The sequence below is a fragment of the Symphalangus syndactylus genome, chromosome 5 (genome assembly GCF_028878055.3).
Source record: "Symphalangus syndactylus isolate Jambi chromosome 5, NHGRI_mSymSyn1-v2.1_pri, whole genome shotgun sequence".
Lineage (NCBI taxonomy): Eukaryota > Metazoa > Chordata > Mammalia > Primates > Hylobatidae > Symphalangus > Symphalangus syndactylus.
Genome location: NC_072427.2, coordinates 109,785,142 through 109,812,066, shown reverse-complemented (window position 1 = coordinate 109,812,066; position 26,925 = coordinate 109,785,142). Strand labels below are relative to the sequence as shown.

The 26,925-nt window shown below is 32.7% G+C and overlaps 1 long non-coding RNA gene across 1 annotated transcript; it reads left to right on the top strand.

The window, feature by feature from the left end:
* Nucleotides 1-243: 243 nt before the first annotated feature.
* On the top strand, nt 244-22,208 carry LOC129481809 (uncharacterized). Its single transcript, XR_008657516.2, has 4 exons — nt 244-346; nt 1,578-1,690; nt 17,772-17,876; nt 22,113-22,208. It is a non-coding gene; the product is annotated as an uncharacterized lncRNA (long non-coding RNA).
* The last annotated feature ends 4,717 nt before the right edge of the window (nt 22,209-26,925 follow it).

Sequence of the window (26,925 nt, the reverse complement as noted above, 5' to 3'; positions counted from 1 at the left end):
GGGTCTTATGTTTTCCTTGGTGAATTTCAAAGATATAAATAGGATATAATTTATGTACTATGAAAACTTATTTCCATTTATGAAGCAATACTTTGAAATGGTGAAATATTAAATGACAGTCCCTTTTGGTTCATGAAGGAGGTGGATGGCTCTGTTACGTCACACTAACTTTGTAAATTAAGCATTATGATGCTCACTTTACCCCCTTTGCTTAATCTCCTTCTCTGTCAGCTGTGCATTTTGCATTTGAGTAATAAAACTCACAGAATATTAGCTACTCAGAAGGTTTTATTTCATATCTGAGAGGCTCTCCAATTTCTAAAATCACAGAGATTTCCTATTTAAGGTCAGTTATTATATTATGTGTCACATCTGTTAAAAATTAAATATAGCCATCTTTATCTTTCTGCTTCACCTGAGGGGCTAGCGTGTCATGCTTATTACCCAGCACATAAATGGCTCCTTAAAATGAACTGGATTTATTTGGCTTAAAAAAACTTTGATATTTAAGTTAAACACAACCTTAATTAAATTTGTAGTTTAAGAGGAAAGGCAATGATGCTTCAGCTAGAGGGAAATAGCTGTAATTATACCCACTATCTCAGAGATGAGCCAATTTTACTTTTATATATTAATAAGAAATATATAAATATTCTGGCAACTGCTTTATAAGTTATCTCTACATCTATCAAGTCTTTGTACTAATTTCTGCTATAAACACAAACTTACATTTGTAATTATGAAATTATTTTACTTTAGTATTTTTTTAACATTTTTGGTTGTTTTGAACTAGCTTTAATATGTTACATACGTTAATTTATTACTAAAATTTAAGACATTTCATTCTCTGACACAACGTTAATTTTTTTCAATAAATTAAAACAAAATTTAAAAATAGTTTTATGTATACGTATTTCATGCCCATTGTGATTACGAATTTTAGGGAATATAAATTTTAACTTTATTTCCATTCTTTTATGAATGTGTGTCCATAGACTTGTCACATAATCTCATTTCTTAACCTGTAACTGAGAATGATAAAGTACATATATAAATTAGCTCAGAGCCTAGAACACTGTAGCAGTCAAAATAGAAGTTATTAATTTTTGTAATATTTATTAATATTTATCTAATAATATTTTAATATTATTTTAATCAAAGAATAATTTACATAAAAACTGCCTAAAGTCTCTTTGAAAATCCAACTTCTTTTTCAATTTTGCCATACTCATTGACACATATTTCCAATGATAATTTCTACTTCAGCTCACTAAATTATAATGTGTTGAAAGTGAAAAAAATTAAAATCAGGAATTTATAATTATGGAATTTTACAGTTGTTATATATCTTAAAGATCAACTTATCTAGCACCTTCATCTTTGAGACAGAAACTAGTTACCTAAAGTCTCCAACTAGTTATCAGCAGACTCGTGTTTAGAACAAAGCTATACTGGTGACATAAAGCAATTTATCCTGAATGCCAAATCCCTCCATAATATATACTATCCTTAAACTTTCAATGATTTTCTTAATTTTATGTATGTATGTATGTATTTATTTATTTATTTATCTTTAGAAACAGGATCTTGCTTCTATTACCCTGACTGGAGTGGAGTGGCTTGGTCATACCTCACTGCAGACTAGGACTTCTGGGCTCAAATTATCCTACCACCTCAGCCTCCCCAGCAGGTAGAACTACAAGTGTGGACCGCCACACCCTGCTAATTTTTAAATTTTTTTGTGGAGATGGGGTCTTGTTATACTGCACAGGCTGGTCTTGAACTCCTGGTCTTATGTGATCCTCCCCCCTCTGCTTTCCAAAGCACTAGGATGACAGGTGTTAACCAGCACTCCCAAACTGATTTCCTCTAATTAGCAATGACATACATATTCATTTTTGATGAATACTTACAAATCGATGAAAAATTTTATTGAAAAAAAATTAAGAAATTCTTATTCTACTAATTTGGTCAAAAATGCATATATATTTCCATTGCACTTTTCCCAGTTCCTTTCTTTCTTCACTCCCTATTGAGTACAAGTTAAAAGCAATTAAGTATATTTACTTACCAAAACTAGTGTGATCCTATTTGTAGTTACTGGGAAATTACATCTGTCAAATCTGTCATAGGATTTCTACATAAGAAAGAAACTAATCTACATGATATGTGTTAATTATCAATTGCTGTATAATAAATTATTCCCAAACTTGGTGGTTTATAACAACAACATTAAGTTCTGGGGTACACGTGCAGAACGTGCAGGTTTGTTACATAGGTATACACGTGCCATGGTGGTTTGCTGCACCCATCAACCCGTCATCTACATTAGGTATTTCTCCTAATGCTATCCCTCCTTAGTCCCCCACCCCCCGACAGGCCTCTGTGTGTGATGTTCCCCTCCCTGTGTCCATGTGTTCTCATTGATCAACTCCCACTTATGAGTGAGAACATGCGGTGTTTGTTTTTCTGTTCTTGTAATAACAACAACATTATGTATCTCGGTTTCTCTGGGTTAGGAAGCCAGGTGCTACTCTGGGTACCTCTCACAAGGCTGCCTTCAAGGTGCCGGCGGAGCTAGCAATGATCACAAGACTACTGACAAAGGAGTCATTTTAAACTCACTCACTTGATTGTCACAGGACTCAATTATTTGCAGGCTGTTGGCCAAAGTCTTTGCTTGGCCCATTACTACAGGTGCATTTCTATAGGACAACTCATGACACGGCTGCTGTTTCGCTGGAGAGAGTAAGAGAAGACAAGAGAATAAGAGAACAAACAAGATGGAAGTCACAGCTTTTTGTAAAGTAATCTTGCGAGTAACATCTCATAACTTTTGCTGTTTTGTATTTATTACAAGCAAGTAATTAGATCCTGCCTATATTCAAAGAGAGGGTGTTACACAAGCATATGAATATCAGGGATGGATACCACTAGGAGACATTTCAGAAGCTGCCTGATATTAATTTGAGAAAGTTGGCTTTATGGATTTCTGAAAGCACAGAATAATGTTCCCATGATTATATGAAAGTGGCTTTATTTTTTAAAAGTGGCCCAAGGATTTTACTCCAAGCACTTCACATTTTTTCTTGATTTATTAAAAAGAAATTGCTGATGAGCTCTCTGCCACTCATTGAAAGTTCTCTTTTCTTTTGATCAGATTAATAAATTACTTACAGAGGCCAAGATGATATTTACGTAGTGATAAGCACGTAGGATTTTCTTTCTAGTCTCAATCATGAAGTTGAGAATCTATTTATACTTGTATTTATTATTTTCCTTTTCTTGTTATTTACTTGCCGCTATTTATTTCAAACTGCAGAAGTCACTTTACGAAGTTGCAGTTGGCTTTTGTGGCAAACATATTAAACTCAACTTAGTACCATGAGTTGAAGAAAATTTATTTTGATCTCAGAAGTAAAAATCAAACCTCTAATACACATAAAAAGCTGTAAAATATTGCAGCGGTATACTTTTTAAATAAAAGAAGACTCACTAAACTAGATGAATTAACTTTTTTAATATGGACTGGATGGATTGCTTTTCTATTTCCAAATAGTAGACTCATTAAGAGAATACTGAAAACGCACTTCACACATATGAGAATCTCAGAAAAGGACAATAGAATGTAGAAGCCAATAATTTAACAATCACAATATTCAACATATGAAAACCAGGAAAAATTTTTAATTTAAAAATATACATGAAATGAACAAAAACATGTAATCGGAAAGCATAAAAAATATAATCTGGTTGTTTGAGTAGTTTATATGGTTTGGCTGTGTCCCCACCCAAATCTCATCTTGAATTGTAGCTCCCATAATTCTCATGGACTGTGGGAGAGACACGGTGGGAGGTAGTTGAGCATGGGGTCGGGTCTTTCCAGTGCTGTTCTTTTGATAATGAATAAGTCTCGTGAGATCTGATGGTTTGATAAGGGGCTTTTCCCCCTTTTGTTCGGCACTTCTTCCTGCCATCATGAGAAGAAGGACGTGTTTGCTTCTCTTTCCATCATGATTGTCAGTTTCCTAGGACTTCCCAAACCATGCTGAACTGTAAGTCAATTAAATCTCTTTTCTTTATAAATTATCAGGTCTTGGGTATGTCTTCATTAGCAGACTAATACAGTAGCATATTTCCCTAAAAATAGAAACAAGTACTTCCCTTCTCAATTTTTTTTTTTTTTCGACAGAATCTCGCTCTGTCCCCCAGGCTGGAGTGCAGTGGCGCGATCTCAGCTCACCGCAAGCTCCACCTCCCGGGTTCACGCCATTCTCCTACCTCAGCCTCCAGAGTAGCTGGGACTACAGGCACCCGCCACCACGCCTGGCTAATTTTTTTGCATTTTTAATAGAGACGGGGTTTCACCGTGTTAGCCAAGATGATATCGATCTCCTGACCTCGTGATCTGCCTGCCTTGGCCTGCCAAAGTGCTGGGATTACAGGCGTGAGCCACTACACCTGGCCTTCCCTTCTCAAATTTTTGAAACACTCTTCTAAATTTAAATGTTGTTGGAAGAGTGAATATATTAATGAGTAGTAAATAAAATAGCTTACCTACTTTAAAGTCAGGTGACTTTTACTTTATGTTTGTTTTGAATTTCATGTTCATTTTATATTATGGAGCATATAATATATTGACAGTGTTATTGAGATAATAATTTTGGATATGTTGTCAGTATACAGTGAAACAAGGTAATAAAATCTCAATGAAAGTGGGATACAGTATTGAGGAGACAAATTATTATTTTTATTTCCATTTCCATTTATAGTGGGACCGTTTTATTCTATTATTTTTATTTATAATTAGATGAGTAATCTAGGGTTACTGTGAAAATATTAGATGGTGCAAATACAAAGGAAGAAAAATATTTTCAACATTACACTCACCAGCAAGAGATAACCACAATTAACATTTTGATTCAGATACTCCCACAGTGCATTCAGTACAAATATATACCTATCTATTTCTATTTCATAACTAAACTTTGTGCTTTATGATTTCCTACTCTGACCATACATAGGATTGTAAGGTCCATGTTTGCTCTTCTTCGGAATTGCCCTGGCTAATTCTCTCTCCCCACCCATAACTCAGCAGAATTTATGGGTAAAAGAAAGAAAAATGTAAGTGGACACCAAACGTAAAAGTTGTATTTATGTATCATCAATATGTGGAATTACCCACGTTAATAATTATATCATAAATAACAAAGTGAATCTTTAATTGCTTTTGCAAGTTTACTATAATATTTAGATGTAACTTTCAGGGAAATCTTGCAAAGTACTGCTATTTTACTCTCCTGTAACAAATTCCCACAAATGTACAGGTCAGTGTAAAACTACACATATTTATTATCTAAGAATTCCACTCAGAGATGAAATTTGGGGGCTACCTTTAAATTCTAACAAAATTAAGGAACTTCAAAGAAACAGTTAAAATACTTGTGTTTAACTGAAGAGTTATATTTCTGTGATTTAGTGTACTTTAAAAAAAAGACAGATATATACAGATAAGACAGATTTAGATAGTTTTTTGCTTTATTGAGTAAAATAAATTTCAATTCCAGAGAAAAATGTCTGTAATTATACTCATAGTGTATATATATATATGTACATAAGCACATGTATATGGGTGTGTATGTAAAAATACATACATATTCTGCCTATATAAATGAAGGAATTAGAAATGCCAGGCTTTTACAAATCACAAAAATTATTTCTGTAATATTTTCATATTTTAGTTGAATTATGGCAATGGTGTAATGTGTCACACAAAATATAAAATTGGTATGATTTTATAAATCATACATAAAACACTAATTCTGTATAAAGCCTGTTGTGTACCCATTGTATTTATAAAACAAATAAAGTTTAGTAAGGAATAACCAATTTATCTTTACTATGGCATGAATAATTTGATTTGTTAATATAATTGTAGTGAGAAATTTATTGAAATACAAATATTGTCAGTCAAATTCTAATATGCCTTTATTTGTAATATTATAGATATAATTTACCATATATATAACTTAAATTCTGTCTGTATCTATATTTATATAAAATTCAACATCACCTTGGCACTAAGTAAATCACACTGTGAATGTTAACCTCAATAACAGAGAAGTGCATTTTAAACTAGACTCTATTATAACAGAATATTTATACCTAAATAGCCCTTTCAATCTTACTGTCCTCTTTCGGGAACATTCATCATAGATATTTAATTTTAAAGTCCATCTAATGCAATTTCCTAATTTATTAGAAGTGGAAACTGGGCCCTGTTTTAGAAATGTTAGGTGACTTGCAATTGGCACTTACTAATGGATGATGGAAGTAGGATAAGACAGGCCCTCCTAACTCCAGGCCCGCTGCTCTTTCTCCCACCATTACATGACCTTCCCTGCTTTTATACTAATTCTTATACAAAGGTTATCATTCTTGATTTGAAAAGCTATTGGAATTATGTATACTAATAATGTAACATGTAACATTGAATTAATACTGCACTTTTTTAGAGTTCCCCAGCTGCCACAAACACTTTGTATGAATCCTGTGATAAATTTGAGCTTTGAGCTTGCTAACTTTAAACATACCAAACATCAATATTTTTGTCAAAGTTAAGTTTTAGAAAATAGTAAGACAAAGACTCTATCAAATGTGCACATAACTCTAGTCAAAATATTATTTATAGCAGTCAAAAATTAGACATAACTATAATGTTCTTTAAACTGGTGTTTGAATAATGGAGGAATAAATTGAGCAAATTATTCAAATATTTCACAACAAATTATTGCCTGGAAGTCTTATAAGCTTTGAGATAAAATTACTTGCACTCTGTCCTCACTGGGCTGACAATTTAGCAGAGAGGATACAAACAGGAAATAGCTGTCTAATAAAGTTGGGTCAGCCAATCTAACTGGACTCATTTGAGATTGGAAATTACAATATAAGCTCATAAAAAATGTAAATATGAAGTTCCCAGCAAGGAAAGAAGAAACTAGGAAGTTTTATCACTTGTTACATGGTAAAAGGCTTACAGCTCATGAAGGATATTCACATCCATATTTGAGGAGTTTGGATTTTATCTTAAAATAAAAGAGAAACAATAAAGGATTTTAACAAGAAAGAACCATACGTTTTTAGAAAAGTTTCTCTGGCTGCACAAGGAAGCATAAATCAGAGAGTAATTGGATGGCACACCAGTTAAGTTCTGGTAGTAATTTTAGATAGAAGTTGTCTCTGGAAACGCTCATGCTATTGTGGGCCCAGAAGGGTAGTTAGTTTCAAGTCCTCTGATCATTACTGAGAAGGAAGGGCCAAGTTCACCTACCAGGTTTCACCATGAGCTACTGAGTTTGTGATAGTATTATTCACTGAGATTAGGAACTCAGAATAAACAAGGCACTAGAAAGGTAAGATGAGTTTTTATAGGTAACTCACAGCAACTTTTCTCAAACAGAAACAATCCAGGTAGATTTTATAGGAGGATGTTGAGGGAACTTTGGGGTAATGTCATTATTAAAAGATAAGTTATGAAAGTTCATTGACCTGGAATCAGCCTAAAGATGCAGTGACATAAAATATTGCATATCTATAGCTATAATATGAAAAGGTCTGAGAAAATATACAATGTATTAACAATATTTATGTTAGGTAGCATATGTTTTATGATATTCACTATTATTATATTTAATTTTCAGTTCTGACCACTTTGTGATCTCGTTAAAAAAAGTATTAAAACAACTTTGTTAATTAGAAACTCTGCTTTTCTGTACTTATAAAAATAATTAAACAAACCTGAAGCTTGATATTTTTGTCTTACCATGCTGTTTTTCATTATTCTAATTTCATTTTGACAGCATCACATGTATATTTTGCAGAGTACTATATACTTATAATAACACTACTTAATTATTCCTCTAGGAAATATTAACTGTACTTCCAGTTTTTGTTTTGTATATTTTTCATAATGGCATTTATTTTATTGTGAAATAGCATCACTCTCCACCTGTGGTATTAAATATGTAGCTTTTAAATATGCTGTATCTTTTCTTAGAAACATTTAACAGTCACACCCTTCTGCAACAATTACCAACGTTACCTACAAGTAGACGATTTTCAAAGGGAATCTACATATACATGTGAGATAAGTTGCTAAAGCTTTCCACCATGCACAGAAAAAAAAAATTACTCAATTCAGATGTCTAAAGTACAGATAATACATAATATATTAATCAACGTGGTGACAAAACACTTGAAGCAGGTAACAAAGGAAAAACAGTCAAACATCCTAGAGTAAGCTTAGCTTGAGTAATCAGCGAATAGAAATATTATGTGACCATAATTATGCTTTTAGGGATGTATAATCATTTAAGGACATGTTTCAATAAGTCATATCATTTGTATATCAACGCAATAATTTATGTTTCATAAATAAAAATTTGAAGGACAGTATTAGAGACTAAAGTTAAAATACTATGTTTCTAAATAAAACTGGAAAATTTAACGTCTTGGCAAAGTCTTTACGAATATTTGTCTCTGGGAGAATATTCTAACTACAGGATCATGAATGATCCTTCCAGAAGAATAAACAAAGGTAATGCCCCAGATGTGACCCTCAACAAGTGTAAATTAGGATATAATGGATAAATGCCTTCTATTAGTTCCTCTTAGTGCCATAAAACTTCACCACAAATTTAACCACTTCAAGTAACAGAAATTTATCATATAGTTCTGTAGGTCAGAACTGCAAAATGCTTCTCACTGGGCTGAAGTCAACGTTTCTCAGGGTTGTTTTCCTTCTGGAGGCTCTAGGGGACATTCTGTAGCTTTCTCTTTCCCAGATTCTAAAGGCTGCCTGCGTTTCCTGGTTTGTGGCCCCCTTGTATCTTCATAGCCATCAATGCCTAGTTGACACATTCTCATGATGCCATATGGATTATTTGTCTGTGAGAGAATTTCTTGACGAGATCAGCATTTGGATCAGTAGACTGGGTAAAGATTATCACCCTCACCAATATAGGCAGGCATCATCCAATCCATTGAAGGCCTGAACAGAAAGAAAAGGCAGTACTCTGGACATGTACCATTGGCTCTTCTGGTTCAGGATACTCACTTTCTTGGTTCTCCAGTTTGCAGAGGGCACACTGTGGGACTTCTTGGCCTCCATAGTCACAGAAACAAATTCCTATAATAAGTCAATCTTTCCCTCTCTCTCCAAATGCATACATATATATATATATAAAATACAATATATAGTGTATTATATATATTATACAATTATATTATATATATAATTATATATTATACAATATATAAATGTATATATATATAAATTGTACACACACATATACAAATATATATCTCATACTGTGTAGAATATTCTCTCAGAGACAAATATTCATGAATACTTTGCCAAGTACTGGAACTATCTGCAGTGCACTGACGATCTCTCTTACGTGCCCTTTAAGGTCTTCTGGCCCTTTAAAAATATACATGTATGTAAAACATACATGTTTATTTTTCTGAACCACTTCATAGTAGGTTGCTTACCTAATACCCTTATCTCTGTAATAATTCAGTACACGTTCTCTAAGAAATAATTTAATTCCTATGTAATCACAGTATGGTTCAAAATATAGTGTTCAAAATGAGAAAATACATTACTGCAATACTTTTATTTAATCTCTTGGGGTTTTAAAAATGTGTTTGCCTGGGAATATCTATTTCATTTTAATTTTCCAAGGATTTTGAAATAATATAGCATTTTTTAATTGGATTTTTTCTCCAAACTTTATGATGTCATTTGTCTGTCTTCTTGATTCCATACTTTCAGTTGAAGTCACATCTGTTTGTCTTCTTTTTGCTCCTTAAAGATAATGTAGATTTTTCCTCTGGCCACTTTAAGATCTCCTCTCTGAACTGGCGTTTTGAAATTTTACTATGCAACTCCTGGGGTTTATTTTCCTTATGACTATCCTACTTGCAGTTCATGCACCTTCTTAAGTTCTTTTATCTATTTGGTCTTTTATCTATTTTGCAAAAGAATGAGTAATTTAAGAAAAATTGCTTCTGTCATTTTCGCTTTCTCTAATTAAACCACAGACATTTTTGAAGCTCGAATATATTTATTATGAGTTTCTTAAGTATTGTAAAAACATTTTTTTCTCATGTTAAAATTGGATGAGAAATGTTTGGACTATGGAGAATAAAGATTTTAAAAATGTCTTTGATGTGTTTAATCCATTTCTATTTTTTTCTCCCTTCTTTATTCTCTCTTTCTCTTTACATTTTAGTACTTTTGTTTTTCTGGCATGCTTGGTAGGTTTTTATAAAAAAAAGTCTTCAATTTGTTTGTAAAATTGCAGTCATTGGTTGATGTACTCTTCTTCCAGGATGGTTGAACTTTCCTCTGGCCATTATTTAGAATTCAGATGATAGCTTTTGGTATCTTTGATATCATATGATATATTTGAGTTTTATGGCGAGTTTATTTATGGTTTAATCTTAGTCCAGAATATACATTTTTCTCCTAGAGCAAAGCTTTACTTCTACAGCTTACATCTTCTGGCCCCTGAAAGACGCATCATGACTTGACCATGACATGCCCATACTTTAGGCTCTTCAGGACAGCAAGGCTATTAAAGGCTCTGATGTGTTATTTTGAATTCCAGTTATTGTTTTTTGCTTTATTTCTGTTTCCCTTTGTACATGTCCACCTTAAAAGATGACAGCTCAAAGAAGATAGCACTCATGCAGACTTTTGGCTGCACAGCGTTTTCATCACTAAATTTAAGCCCCAGTCACCTTTGTAGCTTTTTAACTTCAACCTGTCTGTGTTACTAGGTGACAGTACTGAAAGCCAAAATAAATATATATCTTCTTAGACTCTTATTGTCCACACCGGAAATGTAAATATTTCATGTGTTAAAAAAAAAAAGTGAAGGGAAAGCCAGGCCCAGTGGCTCACGCCTGTAATCCCGGCACTTTGGGAGGCTAAGGCGGGCGGATCACAAAGTCAGGAGGTCGAGACCATCCTGGTTAACATGGTGAAACCCCATCAATACTAAAAATACAAAAAATTAGCTGGTTGTGGTGGCAGGCGCCTGTAGTCCCAGCTACTTGGGAGGCTGAGGCAGGAGAATGGCGTGAACCCGGGAGGCGGAGCTTGCAGTGAGCCGAGATTGAGCCACTACACTCCAGCCTGGACAACAGAGCAAGACTCTGTCTCAAAATAAATAAATAAATAAATAAATAAATAAATAAATAAATAAATAGAAAGAAAGTAAATGTGGAACATGTCTGAGTCCAACTCACATCCCTTCTCTTTAGAATGTGGCCCCTCACATTCTATATCCCTTTTATCGCTCTCTTATGTCCTCTGAGTATTTTTTGTATATTTTATAGGTTTTATACTTGTTTTCAGCAGAAAATTTAATTTGATTAAAAACTCAACAGTCAGGACCCAATGTGGAAGTCCTATTTGTTAATATTTTTACCATTTTGAAAATAATTCTAACATAAAATTTATACATAAATATGAGAAAACATTTGGGTCCTGAAAGTCCCCATGTAAGTTAAAATTGTCTTAGTTAACTATTTTAAGTTAAAACTGTCATTTAACACTTAGACAACCTTCAATAATGCAGCTTATTTGATTTGCCTGCTCTGCAAGTATTAGATTGGTGCAAAGTAGTTGAAGTTTCTGAAAGTAATGCAAAAACCACAATTACTTTTGCACCAACATAATAACTTGTTACCTGATGTCAAATGAAACTTTACATATTACTTAATTACAACCAATAGTAAAAGAAGTTCATGTATTTATTTAGCAGTAACCTTCAATGATATACAAATGTTTTAAGAAAAAGAAAAGTTAGAATTATTGATTTTGAAGTTATTAATATTAACTGGAATTATGCATTTTGATGAGAATTTCTCATGTAGCATGGACTCATATTTAAGGTTTAATGAGTTTAAGAGTGAAGCAATGAATCTTTTTTTTCGGTGAACACTGTTTGAAATTATATTTTTTCATAATAAATAACTAAAAGCTTGTATATACACAAACATGAAAAAAGGAAATGTAACATGACTTAATATCTAACACTTGGAAATATTAGAGGAGAAAAGGCCACTTTTCTTTAGCAAAATCATTAAAAGAATTTTGGGAAGATTCATAAAAATTTAGATGAGTGACACTAAACGACAGTGTCCTTTTAAACATTTATAAGATTTTATTACTGAAGAGTCTATACTTAAGGATAGTAATAAAAATAAAAATCATTTAATTTATGGGCAGAATCTATAAATGTTCAATAAAGAGACTTGGAATAATCAGGTAAATTTTCAGTTTGGCTACTTCTACCTAATGTGTCTTTAAATTCTGAGCTTCCTCAAGACAGAGCATAAGGCAATTTCTTAGGTGCTCAACTTAGCTGGAGAATGATTGTTTCATCTTAAACTTTAAATAAGCAATTAAAATATAAGTTCCATTCTGCCAGTATCATGGAGAATCTCTCCCATATGGACAATAGAGCCTTAAGACAAGATTATTTTATTTTATAGTTTTTGGAAAGAATAATAATGGATTTTCTCAAAAGCAGACTTACTTTCGCTTTTAACTCTTCTTTTTTTTTAATTTAGCTATATAGTTCAGAAAGTTTTTCCAAATTTATGGTAGTAGTCTTACATTCTAGTATGTTCAGAGTGGTCAAATATGTTTTTCATTTTTATAGGAAGACTATAGTGACGAGTTATGCTACTTTTGATGCTCCTCTCTTTTTCTTCACCTCTTATTCATTTTTTCTTCTCTTTCTGGCAACATATCACATTATTTCTTTAGTTCTGATACTTGTGGTAAAATATATTTGTGTACTGAGTAACCCATGATAAGAAATACGTAACCTGGTGTGCTAGCGTGATAGGTCATGCAAGGTAGCATATCAAGGAATGCAATGTGTAAAGGACATCAAGGCTATTCAGGAAGAGAAGTTTGCTGGGTGATCACTGGCAAGGGATGTACTCCACACAGACAAGAACCAGATATCTCCAGAACTTAAACAGGAAATAAAATATAACTGAAATCAAGGATTCTAGAGGAATTTCAGCCACATGTCTAAGAGAGAGACACATAACCCAATGAATGTTTCACCAAACAACCCAAAAAGGTTACTCAGGATTTTGTACCACTTGTTCAGTGTAACATGGTGTTTTATCATGAAAAACATTTAAAAGGTGACATTGCTTTTTAGGATAATCTATAGTTTAAAAAGAACGTAAAAGTAGCATACAAATTTATAAAGAAAAAAATTTATTTTTTTTGACAAAGTAAAGAGCACTTTAGATGTAAGGAATAATGATAATAAAAATAAAGTATAAGGCAAAGTGCTATCTCTAGCATATAATAGTTACTCTTTATTCAGAAATTTTAGAGGCTACTCAGATAAATGATATACATTATTTCTTGTAATTTTAACAAAAATAACTATCATCACCATGTTACTAATAAAGAAACTGAGATGTTCAGAGTTTTTGTACTTTCCATAGTTAACATTCTCCAACACATGGCTCACATAAAAGTCTTTGCTTTCGTTTCTCACTCATCCGTGGGAGGTAATAATTAAAACAATTGAACTCATGGAGATAGATAGTAGAAAAATGGTTACCAGGACCTGGGAAGGGTGGTGGGGTTGGTTAATGGTTGCAAAAATATAGTAAAAGTAGAATGAATAAGATCTAGGATTTGATAGCACAATAGGGTGACTACAGTAAACTGTAATTTAGCATCTATTTAAAAAATAACTAAAAGAGTAGAATTGGAATGTTTATAACACAAAGAAGTGATAAGTGCTTGAGGTGATGGATACTCCATTTAGCCTGATGTGATTATTTCACATTGCATGCATGTATCAAACTATCTCATGCACCCCATAAATATATACCCCTACTATGTACCCATAAAAAATTTAAAAATTTAATTAAAAAAAGTCTTTACCTTGAACTTTGTTCTGGGAAGAATCCAAATTAAAGCACTCTATTCTAGAAATATTTCTTTGAAATTCACACTCAGGCCGGGTGTGGTGGCTTACACCTGTAATCCCAGCACTTTAGTAGGAGAAGGTGGGTTGATCACCTGAGGTCAGGAGTTCGAGACCAGCCTGGCCAATATGGTGAAACCCTGTATGTACTAAAAATACAAAAATCAGCTGGGCTTGGTGGCAGGGGCTTGTAATCCCAGCTACTCAGGAGGCTGAGGCAGGACAATTGCTTGAACTAGGGAGGCAGAGGTTGCAGTGAGCTGAGATCGTGCTGCTGCACTCCAGCCTGGGGAAACAAGAGCAAAACTCCATCTCAAAAAAAAAAAAAAAAAGGGAATTCACAATCAGTAATTTATGTTTAGGAGTTATTGACTGACATTAAGAAAGCTTCACCCTTTCACTTGAATATAGGGTTCTAGCAGTGATGATCTTTACTAAACTCATGTTTGCAATCCCCAAAGAGTTTAGTGCAGTATCTTAGACACACCCAATAAATATTTGTGCAAATAATCATATCAAGTGACTTTGTTTAATTTATGGTATCAGGACTCTTTTACAGTGATGTTTTATACAAGGCTTAATAATATGGTACCTAAAACAAATCAGAAGTACATTGAAGATGAAAAATATAAGTCATACAATTATTATAATATATGAATCCATATTTTTCTATCTTAATTGTAAAAGATATATATTTAAAATTATAAATTTATAAAAAATGTAATATGAAAGTAGAAAGCATTTTTTATTTGCTAATCACAAAAAGCTGTTCAAAATAGAAAGGGGGATGAAAGGTATTTGTTTTAATCAACTGGCATCTCTAAATATAATTCAGTCAGTGCAATGCTATCTATCTGGAACATACTTTCATTCTTAAAATCATGAATCTCAATGCCTTAAATATTGTGAATAATCCTTTTATTTAAACAGCTTGATAATTATCTCTGTTATCATAACAATAATAATGCAGTCTTTTATCTAGCCATAGTGTAAAATAATATTCTATACATTAATGCAACTTAGAAAGCTATAAATTATTTTTGTTAATTTACTCACTGATTATTTCTATTACTCTCTGAAAGCCTATAATCTTAATCATGTAGCATTAAATTCAAAAGAAGATTTGTTGATGATGAAAATGATTTAGATACAAACAAAAAACAATTTATATGATTAGTATGACTTTTCCAGGTCATCAATAAATAGTAAAATACATAATTTATTTTTTGTTACATCATGTAACTTATACAGTTTGCATTTTGCAATTATTCATCCCTCTTTAACCTGAGCTTTAAAAGAAAATACACTCAACTCAGAGCTGGTCTCGCTACATTTCAGTCATTATCTTTGCAGAAAGAATACTTGGTTTACTGTGGTAATTAAAAGGCTGTCTTATGTATTTGGTCCAGTGAAATCAGTTTTAATGCTGGCCTCTGGATATTAACACCTAAACCACATAATTATAAAATCTTACTGGTAAGGAGGAAAAGGTAACAAACAGGAATTAATTACTCAGCCTCCTAATTTCCCACCTCTTATCCTAGGACAGAAATTCATAATTAGATACTCTGTCATGAAAAAATACGAGTGACTAAGGCTATGATTTCATTACCGATTTCGGATAAATACTTGTTTGCTTCTGGACTCTATTTTAATGCTTTCATTTTTTTCCTACTCAATAAAAACAAGAGTAGAATTATATCTCAAGTGATTGTTTGAATTTTCAGTAGTCTATAACAGCGATTCCAATTGCTGATTTCAACATAGCCAACCCAGCATGCGCTTTCCTCCACCAGCTCGTGGCTTTTGAAGCAAAGCTAATTTCTCACACTCCTCTCCTGTGAGAAGGTAATTATATCAGAAATATGGGAGATAGGTGGGAGGTCAGTGCTTGGTTTTTAAGATATTTTGTGGTACTTTGGAAAAAATTATTTTAAAATATCACAATTTATATTTTTAAATATCACAATTTATAAAACACAAAAACTACTCCACTCCAGTCCAGTGGTACTGACTGATCCATCTTCATTCATTCATTCATCCATTTATTTATTCACTAAATAATTCTTGACTTGCAAGTATGTTCCATGTATTTGGCTAGATGTGTAACAAGCACTGAGTTTGCACTACTTGCCTGTGTAAAATGTATAATAGAGTGGGTATCTCAGGAAATAAGCAAACACACGAAAAAGTAAATATAACATGTGACATGTTAGGAAGATAGAGAATACAGTTACAGAGAACAATATGGAATATAACTTACTTTAAAAGTTCTTTTGGCCTGGCGCAGTGGCTCACGCCTGTAATCACAGCACTTTGGGAGGTCAAGGCGAGAGGATCACCTGAGTTCAGGAGTTCAAGACCTGCCTATCCAACATGGCAAAACCCCCGTCTCTACTAAAAATACAAAAATTAGCAGGGCGTGGTGGCAGGCTCCTGTAATCCTGGCTCTCAGGCGGGTGAGGCAGGGAGAATCCTGTTTGAACTCCGGAGGTAGAGGTTCCAGTGAGCAGAGATCTCGTCATTGCGCTCTAGCCTGGGCAATAAGAGTGAGGCTCCATCTCAAAAACAAACAAACAAACAAACAAAACCAAACAACAACAACAACAAAACCCAGAAGTTTCTTTAAGTCACCTGTTTTTAGTTTTTAGAAGGAAAGGAAAGAACCACATATATGAAGATAGTGTTATAGAAAAGAATCATGATAAAGTCAAGCTTTAACAGAGAAAGGGTCATTTGGAAGATCTGGGAAACAGAACACCAGTGTTCCTGGGGAATCATCCTGACTAAACAGGAAAGAAACTTTAAGGAAAGAAACTTTAATTGATAACTGGGGAACAAAATAGGCTATAGAACATAATGTAGATTTCATCTGAAGTATGATGGTAAGAGCTGAAGGGTTTTAAGCTAATTTTTTTTTTTTTTTTAAGTCTGGCAGTAGAATGGGTGGAGGGGGAAACAAGATTTGAGGGACCAGGCAGATATTGACTGCAGTTTTAGAAAGAAGAATGCTATTTGCTTGAACTAGAGAAGGTGTCAATAATGATAAAGAAGTGAATATATTTCTAGAAGGTTCTGGAGATATGCCATAAGACAGCATGTGAATTGACCATGTTTTCCACATCTTTGACCAATATAATACTAAATAATATTTAGTATCTTGACATTTAATTTTACTAAAGATAATTCATGTGTTTGTGTTACAAGGATATTACTAAGGTGGGAAGGAGAGACTACGTTAAAAGAAAAGGCAAAGTGAAGGATATTGAAAAGCAAAAGCAAAGGAAGAAACTTATTCAAAAATAAGTTACAAAATAAGGCAAAATATTAGGTAAACTTAGACATATTTCATAAATCTATTAAGATGAGAACAAATTTGAGAATACAGGGAAAGTGCTTTTGATGCATCTGTTGCTATTCACCTTCTCCTTCTCATTTAAATATACATTTCAAATTATGAAAACCTTTTGTGAATATACTATGTAGTATACTCTTAATAAGTGATATATTTAAAAATAATCCTTATATATCCAAATAAATATACAACAGCTAAACCTACTACCAATTTGCCACATAATGATGAGTAGAGAGCAATAAAATCAATGAAAAGAATTTTGTTGTGAATGATTTCTGTTGTGAATGATAAGCAAATATTGCATTCAATAAATCTGTATTTATAATGTGTTAAAAAATATCTATCAAGCTAAACTAATTCCCTCCTCACCTGAAAAGAGAGAAGACCAAGAAATGACTGATAGGCAACCAACAAGAATACCTGTGAAATGGAGAGTAGAATGTTTGAGAACTGACTGACCATCCAGTGGCAACTGAGAAAAGGTAAGAATCAGAATGGCAGATTATCTGGTTGGCAAGAAATGTACAAAAAGGAAGCAAAACAGTAGGAAGTTTATAAGTAGTAGTACATGAATATAAGGTGAGCCCTGGTGGTGACAGAAAGAGGTAATTTTTGAAAAAAAAATTCTTCTGAATGAAAAGCAAGGTGTAGTTAGAAATCTACGTGATGTCATTCTGGATCCTCAGAAATGCCTACATTTCACAATATATTTTCAACAATTTTCTAAAATGTTAGAACTCCATCTACTTCCATTTACATATGAATATGAATACCTCTGGTATAACTATCTTATTGATCCATATTGGTCATTGGTATCTTACATATATTCATTTTCCATACTCTTCCATGATAATACACAGAGAGAAGATTTAGAAAGGAGATTTTAAAGGCAAATATTCTATAAGTCTTTCTTGGTACAAGTATTTGAAAATGTACAGCACAATTTATTTGATAATATAAATGGTTATGTACTAAGTCTCCTTCTAAGAAACTTCTTAGAATGGCTTTTAAAATTTATTTGTCCTAAAATCACATAATAATTTCCTAATGATTGGAATTTTACAAATCCAAGTAGAGATTTAGTTTATTTCACTTAATAAGGGAAAAATGTCTTTGAATTAATTTACAATTATGATTGTTGGTAGTCTTTGTCCCTCTGCATTTCTACATGGAGTCTATGATAAAATTGTAATAAACAAATGTCATTCAATTAAGATTATTAGAAAAATAATAAAAATATTTTGTTTAAGATATAAATATAACTATCAGACTGCAACTTTATTAACAAGCATTGCCTTATGTAATCAGCAGTATTTTACTTTTGCATATGCTGAAATACTGTATGATATTTTGGCCTTTTTTCGGGATATGTCAATGTTATCTAATCCTGGATCATGTTATGCAAAATTCTAAGATGAATCTGAAGACAGCTGCCTTATGGTTTGCAAACATTGTACAAATTTCTCCTCTTGTGTGTGTTGTGGTCTGTGCATAAGATGGATTTTATAACTATAATTAGGCTGCATTATATGACAAAGGTAGAATGATCTTGCAGATGCAAATGAGGTTCCAAATCATTTGGTATTGAGTTAATAAAAAAAGGAATTATTTCAGTGGGCTTGAATTAGTCATGTGTAGACTCTAAAAAGAAAGAGATGTGGAATGTGAGAAAAATTCAATTCCATTGCTGGTTAAGATAGCAGGTGGCCTCCAGGAGTGAAGAGTGGACCCTGGCCAATAGCTGGAAACAAAACAGGGGCCTGACTTGTAAAAACAGAGGATTGAATTCTGTCAAAAACCACATAAGCCTTAAAAAACTATCCCAAGCTCCACAAAGGAAGGCAGCTCAACCAACAATTTTTTGAGACCGAGTCTCTCTACCTTGCCCAGATTGGTCTTGAACTCCTGGGTGCAAGCAATCTTCTAAGCACAGGTGGTTTCCTCTTCCCGCACTTCAGCCTCCTGAGTAGCTGTAACTACAGACACATCACCAAACCTAGCTAAAGCCATCATCTTGATTTCAGCTTTGACGTGCTCTTGAGCACAGGATCAAGCTAATCTATGCTCAGATACTTGACTAGTGGAAATTATTAGATAGAAAATGGGTGTTATGCCAATTAGTTTGTGACAATTTATTACACAGCAAAAGAAAACTAATACAATGTCAAAAGTTATTTCCATCTGAATTCCGAATGTTAGAACTAGACTAGAAACCAAAATAATTTAAAAATCCAAATTTGTCACGTGATTAATAGTCCCATTTTACTGTCTGATATAAATTATGACGTATCTGTTTGTTAAATAAAAGATATGGACATCAGAATGAATAATATTAACAAAGTTTGGGGGGGCAATGAATTCAATTTTATATCAAGCAAGTTGAAGTAAATCTACGGTTGGGACCTAGATCTTGTGCACTCCTACTCATGCTGGTGACTGCAACATTCCACAACTTCACAACCTCTAGAGTTACTTCACTTTTTTTTCTTTTAAGGAGCAACCATATTAACTGACAGGGTTACTTCTTAAAATACTTTATACTTCTAGACTTATATAATTCTAGATGGTGCACTGGCTGTTCATGTAAGTAAAAATAATTAACAAATTTTGCAAACTTCTAATTTTCTCAAATACAATTAATCCCTTTAGAAAAACTATTGCTTTGTTTTATCAAGAAAGCATGAGAGTACTAACAAACATTGATAATAATGCTGACTCTAATTCTTATAATCATGATTATGATCATTTGTTGGACTGTTATCACTAGCCAGATACTAGGTAGAGTGTTATATGCATACTACTTTCTCAAATTTTACCCATACAACAAATAATTGAGATTGCATATATTCATACTCATTCCATTTTACATGGAAGGAACTGAGACCAGAAGCAGGGGAAATTTAGAGTTATTGTTCACTGGGTATAAAGATTTGGTATGCAAGACAAAAATAACATAACCAGTAAGCAATAAATTGAAGAAATAAAATTAACCTTTATCCATAGAGCTAAAACTTTTAACTACCGCACTATTTCAGTTTATTAGTACAGAATCATAGCACTTGCTTTTCAACCTACTCCAAACCCAAAACCCCTTCATATAGTCAATATTGTAATTGAGTGGAACTGCATTTAATGATGAAATGTAAGTTTCTATTTGTTAAAACACATGCTTTTTCTGATGTAATATATTGTGAACATTTTCTCACTAGTCACATTATATTTCTTCACAATACTAAAGATGGTAAAGTGTGTTTTCTGGTTTGAGTGCTTTTTCACTTTAATTTTTTTTTTGCCTAATTGCTCTAGGTAGGATTTCCAGTACTTTATTGAATATGTGAGTGAGCATCTTTACCATGTTTCTGATCTTAGAGGAAAAACTTTCACGTTTTTATTGTTAAGTATAATGTTAACTGTGGCTTTTTGTATATGTCCTTTATTATATTGAGATAATTTATTTCTATTCCTTGTGTTCTAGTATTTCTAATTCATGAAAAGATGATGAATTTTGTCAGATGCTTTTTCTGCATCTATTGAGTTAATCCTGTGTTTTAAAAACCTCCATTCTGTTAATATAATATAGTGTATCCTATTGATTCATTTGTTTATGTTGGGTCATCCTTGTCTCACAAAAATAAATGCTACTTGGTCATGCCATGAGGTATTTTTACTGTGGTATTGAATTTGGTTTGTTAGTATTTTGTTGAGGATACAAGATTTTATATTTACATCTTGTAATTATATCTTTGTTTGGCTTTAGTGTTGGTAATTCTGATCTCATAAAATGAGTTTGGAATTGTTTCTTCCCTTTACATTGTTTAGAATAGTTTCAGAAAGAATAGTGTTAATTCTTATTTAAATATTTGACGGCATTCTTCAGGGAGGCTATCTAGACCATAGCTTTTCTTCACTGGGAAGTTTTGGTGATGAATTCAATCTCCTAGCTAGTTATAGGTCTACTCTAATTTTCTCTTTTTTCATCATTAATTTTTGATAAGTTGTATGTTTTAAAAAATTTGCTCATTTTTTCTAGGTTATGCAATGTATTGGCATGTAATTATTTATAGTAACTCATTTTTATTTCTGTGGCATCAGTGTTAATGTCTCCTCTTTTATTACTGATTTTATTTGAATATTCAACCTGAAAAGAATGTATATTCTGCAGTTGTTGGGTAGAATGTTCTGTAAAGATCACCACTTAGGCACATATTCATCAAGTTATCTCAAGTCAAGACAAAAGAAAGAATCTTAAGAGCTGTGAGGCAAAAGCATCAGGTAGCCTATAAAGGAAAACCTATCAGATTAACAGCAGATTTCTCAGCAGAAACCCTACAAGCTAGAAAGGTTTGGGGTTCTATCTTTAGCCTCCTTAAACAAAACAATTATCAGCCAAGAATTTTGTATCCAGCAAAACTAAGCTTCATAAATGAAGGAAAAATAACAGTCTTTTATAGACAAATCCTGAGAGTTCACCACTACCAAGCCAGCACTAAAAGAATTGCTAAAAGGACCTCTAAAATCTTGAAACAAATCATCAAAATACACCAAAATAGAATCTCCTTAAAGCATAAATCTCATAGGACCCATAAAACAACAATACAATGAAACAAACAAACAAACAACAACAAGGTATTTAGGCAACAAATAGCATGATGAATAGAATAGTACCTTGTCTCAATACTAATATTGAATGTAAAGGGCCTAAATGTTCCATTTGACAGATACAGAATGGCACAATGCATAAGAATTCACCAATCAAAAAATCTGCTGTCTTCAAGAGGCTCATCTGGCATATAAGGACTCACATAAACTTAAGGTAAAGAAGTGGAAAAAGACATTGCATGCAAATGGATCCAAAAGCAAGCAGGAGTAGCTATTCGTATAGCAGACAAAACAAACTTTAAAACAACAGAGGTTAGAAAAGACAAAGAGGGATATTATATAATGATAAAAGGACTAGTCCAACAGGAAAATATCATAATCCTAAATATATATGCACCTAACACTGGAGCTCTCAAATGTATAAAATGATTACTACTAGACCTAAAAAATGAGATAGACAGCAACACAATAATAGTGGGGGACTTCAATACTCCACTGACAGCACTATAAAAGTCATAAAGAAAGAAAGACAACAAAGAAACAATGGACTTAAGCTATACCCTAGAACAAATGAACTTAAAAGATATTTACATTTTTTTCTTTTTTAAGTAAAGGTATTTACTGGTATAAACTTTCATCTTAGTAGTGTTTTTGCTGCCTCTATAATTTTTGGTATATTATAGTTTGTTTGATTATTCGTCACAAGACACTTTTGGTTTTCTTTTTGTTTTTGAACCTCTATGACAAAATTAAAAGCGATTTTTATAATGCTGATAGAGTATTACAGTATTCTAAACCTGTTGATATATTTACCTTTACCAGTAAGCTTATTTTTCTTTTGCTTTCGTGTTGCTGTCTACATTCCTTTTGTTTTAAACTGAAGTATTTCATTTAGAATTTTTTTAAGGTATATCTGGTGAAGATAAAAATACTTATGTATTTGGAAAAGTCTTTAATTCTTTCATTTTTGAAGGATACTTTTGCTGGATAAAGTATTCTTGAGTAGCAGTGGTTTTATTTTTTTTTTTTTCATTTGTTTGTTTTCATCACTTTGAATATGTCATTGTTCTCTTTTCTGGCCTGCAAAGTTTTCGCTGAGAAACCTGCTGATGGTGTTATGGGGTATTTTTGTACATGATGATGTACATTTTCCTTGTTGCTTTCAAAATTTTCATTTTCTTTGACTTTTGGCAATTCAATTATGTGTCTCAGTGTAAACATTTTAGATTCATTGTATTTGGAGTTTATTGTTTTACTTGAATCTGGGCATCTGTTTTCTTCCCCAGATCCAGGATTTTCCATTTATTTCCTTCAAGTAAGTTTTTTTTTCTTTCACCATTCTCTCAGTCTTCTTCTGTGTCTCCCAGAATGTGTATATTAGTTGGCTTGATGGTGTTCCAAAATTATCAGATGCTTTCCTTTGTCATCCTTACTTTTTTTTTCTTTTTCTTTTCTGGTTAAATTATTTCCAGTGATCTGACTTCAAATTTGCTAACCCTTTCTTTTGCCTGACCTTGTTTGTTGTGAAATTCCTTTACTGAATTTTTCAGTTCAGTTAGCATATTCTTCAACTGTAGCAGTTATATTTGGTTCTTTTTATATTTTCTCTTCATTGACATTTTCAATTTGTACACATCATTTTTCTTTTTTTTTATTATTATACTTTAGGTTTTAGGGTACACGTGCACAAAGTGCAGGTTTGTTACATATCTATCCATGTGCCATGTTGTTTTGCTGCACCCATTAACTCGTCATTTAGCATTAGGTATATCTCCTAATGCTGTCCCTCCCCCCTCCCCCCACCCCACAACAGTCCCTGGAGTGTGATGTTCCCCTTCCTGTGTCCATGAGTTCTCATTGTTCAATTCCCACCTATGAGTGAGAACATGCGGTGTTTGGTTTTTTGTCCTTGCAATAGTTTACTACCTGGTTGAGTATCATTATGATGGCTATTTTTAATTATTTGCAAGTTAATTCATGTATAAGTTGAGCATCCCTTATCCCAAAATTTGAAATCTGAAATGCTCCCAAATCTGAAATTTTTGAGGGCTGGCATGATGCCACCAGTGGAAAATTCCACACCTAAAATCACATAATGGTTTGCAGATGCACAATACAGAGTTTATTCAGTGTCCTCAAGAAAAAACAAACAAACAAACAAAAATAAAAAATACCTCTCCAACCCCCTTAAGCTTCAATATATCTTTTCCACAAATGCCCAGATTTCCACAAGCAAGAATACCAAAAAGGTAATAAAATGTCATATGTGCAGGCTTCACATGCCAGCGGTGGGTTTCCCACAGTGCCCTACCTGGGACCAAGACGTATGTGCTTTATTTACTCCTTTTTTATTGTTTTTTTGAAGAATTTCCTATGCCAAGTGAAAAAAAAATCTCTAATCTCTTTATATATGTAAAAATATACATTCAGAGTCTGTCAGTAAGCTAGAAGAAGTAGGTACTGAAGAAATTTTCAAATTCTATTCTTTATTCATTAACTGATAGCAAAACAGCCAAACTTGTTCTGAATCAAGGTGATCATGATAATAGTAGTAATTCAAATGACATTGCTTGGGTAGCAGAAAGCAATGTCGACAGATAACATAGCGAAAACGTGATAGGCTCGTTGAAGGACTACAGCAGTGTGTATTCATAACAGAATAAGAAATTATGTCAGTTTGTAAAATCAAAGAAAAAATTTTAAGACAAAAATTTCTTAATGATTCAAATGACTCTGCAGTAAACATTTTTAAAAGTCGTCTTGCAGAATGCCTCCTCATCCCCCAGGGATTCACTTCCTGGTCTTTCAAAAGCTTCTGAACTTTCTTTTCTAGCTTTTGATTTAAAGTGAGAGATGTGTCACTCTTCCTTTCACTTGAACACTTAGAGATTATTGTAGGGTATTAATTGGCCTTATTTTAATATTGTTGTTTCTCAAGGATTAGAGTGAACTGAGGAGAGGGAGAGAGATGGGGAAAAGGCTGGTTGATAAAGCAGTCAGAACACACACATTTACTCATTAAGTTCTACATCATATATGGACGCAGTTTATGGTGCCCCCAGACAATAGTAGTAGTAACAGCAAAGATCACTGATCATATAAAAAATATAATAACAACAAAAAGGTTTGAAATGTTGTGACAATTACCAAAATGTGACACAGAGACACAAAATAAACTCATGCTGTTGGAAAAGTAACAGTGATATATTTGCTCAACAAAAGGTTGCCACAAACCTTCAATTTGTAAAAAATGCAATTACCTGTGAAGGACAAGAAAGGAAAGCACAATAAAATGAGGTAGGTCTCTATATATATACTTAAAAAAGGAAATTATTAAACAGAGTGCACATTATAAAGGACTTGTCTACCACATAGATGTATTTGATCCTCTCTATTTTTATTCTAAAGATAAAAGCAATGAAATTAACTGCTTTGACAATTGTAATAATAATGAGTGGGCAACGGAAAAAACATAGAAGCTAGAAAGCAGATTACAATGCAATGTAGTTATAATATTTGTCGCAAGTTATTTCATTAAAAGACGTCACATTTAGTTGTGACTGGTACATCATAGTAATTATGAATTAGGTTTTAACCTTTGATTATTTTACAACCCTTGACAAAAGTTGCAAATTTGAAAAAAAAATTATATAAGTTATTCATTTAATTGATTTTAGTTGTTTAGAAAGCATCTTAAAACTAATAATAGTAAAATATTATTTGAAATATGGATTTATATTTGACATATAGATTTTGGTCATACATATAATTTGTCTTAATTTTTTGTTTATTTATTTCATAAATAAAAGTTTTAAACTAAAAGCAATGCAAACACATGCTAAAAATTAAAATAAAGCTGAATGTCTGTTTTGCTTACTTCAAATTTGATTATGCAAACAAGCCAAAACAGTCACCAAGAGGCAAACAGAAGTGAGAAACACTTGAGGATTGGTTTAATGGACAATCCTATCAATATTAAGAGAAACAAGAAGGCATTTTAAACTCCTCACTTTTGTCTTTTACTGCCTCAACCACACCTGCCCTTATATAGCCTTGACTTTCTTTTATTTTACTTTTCAGACAACATTTATTTAGAAATTTCAGGTAAAGATTAAACCTCTACGTTAAAAACTGTATTACATTGATGATTACTTCCATTTTAAATAACACTAATATTAAATTCAACATATTGAATTTCATGATTACTGTTCATAATAGTGAAAGAAAATAAATCAATCAGCAATAGTAGTCAACGTACATGAATCAATCAACGTGATACATCATATCAACAGAATGAAGGACAAAAAGTATATGATCATTTCAATTGATACTGAAAAAGCATTTGATAAAATTTAACATCCCTTCATGTTAAAAACCCTCAAAAAGCTGGGTATAGAAGGAACACGCCTCAACATAATAAAAGCCATATATGACACACACATAGCTAGTGTCATACTGAATAGGGAAAAACTGAAAGCCTTTCCTCTAAGATCTGGAACATGACAAGAATACCCACTTTCACAAACCACTGTTATTCAACATAGTTCTGGAAGTCCTAGCTAGAGAAATTAGACAAGAGAAATAAATAAAGACCATCCAAACTGGAAAGAAAGAAGTCAAATTATCCTTGTTTGCAGATAATAGGATCTCACATTTGGAAAAACCAATTCCACTGAAAAACTATTAGAACTGATAAACAAATTCAGCAATCTTGCATACCTGTATCTATGTAGCTCACAAATATACTAGAAGAAGAACCTGAGACAGGAATAAAGATATACCTGAATTTTGGTGGGAATGTTTTTCAGGAAGAAACTGAAGCAGGATAGAGAAGAGAAAAATAAGAACAAAGATATTTTGACCAACAGGGAGAAGACCCCGGAGAATGCATTACTCCCAGAAGATGGTTCCTTTTTTAGGCCAGAGGGTGAC